We start from the raw sequence: 5,577 nt of genomic DNA, 5'->3' as shown, positions 1-5,577 counted from the left end.
ACCTTCAAATAAAGTGTAACCGCAGTTTTTTCTGTGTGGTAATTTGAACCTTGTTGTTTTTGTTCGTTTTCCCTCTGGTCAAATTATGTTTATAGATTATCTGATCATCAGCTCCTCACACAAGGGACCGACTGATTTCTGTCCCACAACCCTTTGCTCCAGGCTCTGATCAATATGTCATCGCCATGGCAACATGCCCGCCCTCTCACATTCACAGGAAAAGTCTTAAGTGGATTAGAGGCGGAGTTATTCAAATGAAAGAGAGCATGATAATTATCATTAGGGACACCAGTAAAACAGCAGGACATTGTGTGCATGTGAACAATACTGCAAGTTTAAGTGTTTTTATAGCTCGTCTGTTTGATCGGACCACACGGGCCAGTCTTCGCTCCACACGTGCATCAATGAGCCTCGGCCGCCCATGACCCTGTCGCCGGTTCTCCACTGTTCCTTCCTTGGGGCACTTTTGATAGAGACTGACCACTGCAGACCGGGAACACCCCACAAGAGCTGCAGTTTTGGAGATGCTCTGACCCAGTCGTCTAGCCATCACAATCTGGCCTTTGTCAAACTCGCTCAAATCCTTACGCTTGCCCATTTTTCCTGCTTCTAACACATCAACTTTGAGGACAAAATGTTCACTTGCTCTCTAATATATCCCACCCACTAACAGGAGCCGTGATGAAGAGATAATCCGTGTTATTCACTTCACCTGAATAACTGAATAACTTATGCCTGATCGGTGTATATAAAATATATTTAAAATTATCATTAAAAAAGGATATATGCATTGTTGGGGTAACAGCTTAGGACCCTGGGGCCGGATTCACAAAACATTCTTAAGAATGAAATTATTCTTAACTGCCAATTTCTTCTTATTTTCTAAAATATAAGAATATGTTTTATTCTCAAAAACTTTTCTTAAGAACGTTCTTATCTTTTTTCTTATGATTGTTCTTAAGATCAAATTTAAGAAGTAAAAGAATGTTCTTAAAAATCATCGTAAATAACTTCTTAAAGTTAGGATAACCTCCAACCTATCTTAAATACCAAGAGCCTACTACTGTTAATGTGTCAAAAATTTTAGTTTTAAGACTTTTTCAGGCGAGAATGTACTTGTTTAAAGATTAAATCTGTGGTTCATTTATAAAGAGAGCGCCTATTTTACTATTTTATCTGCCGTTTTTGGAGTTGTGAGATCCAGGCGATCACCGGGTGTTCAGCGCTCCTTTCCTCGGCTAGGCCTTCTGGCGTCTGCCGCGGGCTCGGATGTCTCTGAGATATGATTCGTCTTGTGTCGATCTAACGGCCGATCTTTGGTTCCCGAGCAGCGTTCTTGATAAACGGCTAGGCTCTTAAAAAATACAGATTTTACAGACACGGCACATTAAAAACACAACATTGAGTGATAAACTCCCGTCAAGCCAGTCACGACGAAAATAGTATGCACACTTATTATGATTATGATATCTATGGTAATCTGCAGGAAGCGCAGAAAGACTTCAGTAATACCTTTCAATAAAATAACACCATATAACACCTTTTATTTTCTTCTTAAGTAAAAAATCAAGATGTTCTTAAGAAAATATTTGAGAACTTTGAGAATTTTTCAAGAATTGCACTTAGGAACATTCTTACGAACTTCTAAGAATTAAAACACGATTTTACTTTTCTAACTTTAGCTAGTGTGTAATGTTGCTGTTTGAGCATAAACAACATCTGCAAAGTTACAACGTTCAAAGTTTGAAGCAAAGGGAGATATTTGCTTTTAAAGAAATCAATTTCTAAGGACTACAGCAAACGGCCAGCAGGCGACTACAGACATTCCTCCAGGGTTGGTGACATCACCAGCCTCAATATTTACATAAACCCCTCCTCCGAGAATATTAAATAAGGGGGGGGCGAGGCCATTTTTTATTTCTGTGGGGAAGAGTTGTTGTGGTATAGTTAGGCTGGAGTGTTGTTGCCGCAATGCCGACGAAACGCTGTTATTTTCATCCGGATTGCAGGTCCACTTTGTTCAGCCTTCCTAGGGACGGGGGAGTTAGGGATCAGTGGTTAAAATTTATTTTTAACTCGGTCCCTCATAATTATTACCCAAATCTCGCTCTCTGTGCTGCACATTTCACGGAGGAAAGCTTCCACAATCTTCACGAGTTCAATACAGGATATGCACAGCGGCTTGTCCTGAAAGATGGATTTAAAACAGAAGCTGTTTACGGCCCACAACCTGTAAGTATGCTTTATTTTTTGTTTTCCTGTAATAGTTTGTATTGTTAATTGTACGTTGTAGCAAGGAAGTTAACAGATGACAACGTTGTTTGGCTCTGCAAACCAGTCTGTTAAATGCTCATTCATACTTAACGTTATCCGACAAACACCTAACGTTACAAACTTCTTTTAAATCTCAACAGCGAACTTGGCATTAGTGTAAATGATTCTTTGATTAGAGCTTTTATGTATTGTTTATCTACAGGCATGCTAAACATGGTTCTGTGTGTGATTTGGATACTATAGTAAAGCCAATGTTTAGTGGTCGTTTTGGGTTAGTTCTTGTGACAGATATTTGGCAATAATCGTTCTAAAAATACAAAAGTAACAGGGCCATTCAGTAGCGATCACTATAGATCCGCAGTCTTTACTCTTGAGGACTGAACAGGTTCTGCTCGATCATCTTCACTCAAATGTTCTGGGTCTGATTCGGGCTCAGATTGGTGTGGTTTTATTGACGCCATTGTTTCTAATACTGACCAAAGCACAGTCTACCGGTAAAGGTAAGGGGCGTGACGTTTCCGACAAACGTGCACTGCGGTTAGCGAATCACAACACACTGGGCCAGCTGACCAATCAGAGCCCATCGCGTATTTTTGAGGCACTGGCTTCATACAACCCAGAAACCATCAGACCGTTTTACAAGGAGGGACAGAGCAGTGTAGAATAAAGGTCAAATATATGAAAAATAATGCAATTTTTAAAAACGAAGCATGAACACATGTTACAGTGCACCCCACAAACACAGTCAAGCCTTCAAAAGAATGTGTTTTTACCACCCCTTTAAAGAATTTTCTTAACTTCTTTCTTAAGAAGATTTTCGTGAATCTGGCCCCAAGACCAGTAGTGAAAAATGAAGACCAAGAGTCAGGAGTGCAATTAATTAAAGAAAAATGTTCTGAAGAATAGTTTGCAGTTTCATCAGCAGAAGCCAGCTTCAAGTCTCAAGGAGTTTGTAGGCCGCGCTCCCTCTACCAGCCTACCCGCCTCCGCCAATTGTACATACAATATCTGAACAGTTATACTGTTTTCAAGGTCTAGCCACGTCATTACTGCAAGTTGAATGATTCTGATTGGCTCAGAGAAAACGGACAGTCATTTAAATTTCCACACATTGTCCGTTAATCAGATTCACGTGTACAGATATCACTTGTTGACGCTTTCACCCCAGAGTTAGGCATGTAATGACCTTCCAGATTCTGGAGCAGGCGCCAGCTTGTCCAGAACAACTAGCCCACCCATCTTTTAGGATGCCCATAATCCACCTCCAATGCTGATCTGTAACATCGAATACTGCGCACATACACAGATAAACAGTCTCTCTAAGGTTGGAGTTGGTGAGATCTGGTCCCCCAACCAGAGAAAGTTTTCCTAAACATACTGATAACATGTGCTTTTCTCTCAGTGAGAGAGACAGACAATAGTACAGACTCTTGATTCTTTAGGGTTTCAGTAAAAGGAAATATGAAATACAATGAAACACAAATCCATATTTCATCTCTGGAAGACCAAATACAAACTTTAGAAAATATAAAGGAAGAAACAATCATTGGTCCTATTGATTTAAGCAAAATCATAACTGGAAAGAATCATTAAAATCATAATAATTATATAGGTGGATGAATATTGATTGAGGCTTTGATTATGAATTTAAGTATATATATATATATATAATTATATTGAAGTGGCGGTAGATTCCAGAATCTTTCGACAAATGTCTTTTTCACTAATTCAGTTATACTGCATTATATACATTTTATTAAATCAGCCAATAAAAAAAACTCTTCATCAGTCGATCATTAATCTGTGTGTGTGTGTGTGTGTGTATATACAGTATAATCTTACTAACGCTTTGGCCATGTAAAGCTTTTTTACCGTGCCAGTAAAGTTTCTTGAATCTTAAGAGAGAAGGAAACTTTATTAGTGCCCGTTTGAGCTGAAAAACTCTGAGCAGCTGCTGCTGGATGTGAATGTGAGCGCATTAGCATATTTATTGCGGCCGTTAGAATGAGCAGGGAACCCTGCACTCTTCCTTCCTGCATCTTCATCCCTCTTTTGATTCTGAAGATTTCCAAGAGGAGGAGAGAATCATTCAGAGAGTCCGGGGTGGTTTCTGAGAGGCCGGATGGGATGCGAGATGGATTTCTCTCCCAACAGCTCTCCAGGGAGCCGTTTTAGCTCGGAACAAAACAGAAAAAGCCCTCCTCGTTTCACACATGCTCCTCGTCTTCATTTCATGCCTTTGTGATGTTAATGGCCATTGACTTGAAACCCCATCAAAACTCCCCTGTTAAAGTCTGTGCTGTGAACTCCAGCTGAAGCTCTGATAGCAGCTGACGTCACGGGTCGGAGGTCAAGTGAGCAAGAACATTTCCTTTCGTGTTCTCTTCTTCACAGTGCTTTGGGTCTGGGTTGCGTTCCGTCTGCTTCTGTTTGCCGTGGGTCTGTTCTCGGTGTGCTTCTTTAGGGTCTGATGCGGTTCTGTGTAGTAGATCTATTATTTGCCGATCTGATTTGTGTGGTTCTGTCTGTTTTTATGCATTGATCTATGCGGTTCTGTAAAGTTCTATACAGATCTATTATGTGCAAATCTGATCTCTGTGTTCTGTGTGAGTCAGAGTGGATAATGTTCTACTGTTCATCTGTTTGGTTCTGAGTGGATCTGATATGGTTCTGTTTATAAGGATCTGATAAACTTTAATGACATCCCATTCTTAATCCGCAGGGTTTAATATGGAGTTGGCCCACCGGTTGCAGCTATAACAGCTTCAGCTCTTCTGGGAAGGCTTTCCACAAGGTTTAGGAGTGTGTTTATGGAAATCTCTGACCATTCTTCTAGAAGCGCATTTGTGAGGTCAGGCACTGATGTTGGACGAGAAGGCCTGGCTCTCAGTCTCCGCTGACATCCCAAAGGTGTTCAATCGGGTTGAGGTCAGGACTCTGTGCAGGCCAGTCAAGTTCCTCAAGACCAAATGTCATGTTGGAACAGGAAGGGGTCATCCACAAACTGTTCCCACAAATTTGGGAGCAAGAAATTGTCCAAAATGTCTTGGTATGCTGAAGCATTAAGAGTTCCTTTCACTGGAACTAAGGGGCCAAGCCCAACCCCTGAAAAACAACCCCAACACCATAATCCCCCCTACACCAAACTTTACACTTGGCACAATGTAGTCAGGCAAGTACCGTTCTCCTGGCAACCGCCAAACTCAGACTCGTCCATCGGATTGCCAGACAGAGAAGCGTGATTGGTCACTCCAGAGAACACGTCTCCACTGCTCTAGAGTCCAGTGGTGGCGTGCTTTACCC

This window comes from Gobio gobio (assembly GCF_949357685.1).
Source record: "Gobio gobio genome assembly, chromosome: 14".
In the NCBI taxonomy this organism is placed as follows: domain Eukaryota; kingdom Metazoa; phylum Chordata; class Actinopteri; order Cypriniformes; family Gobionidae; genus Gobio; species Gobio gobio.
Note: the sequence above shows the minus strand (reverse complement) of the source record.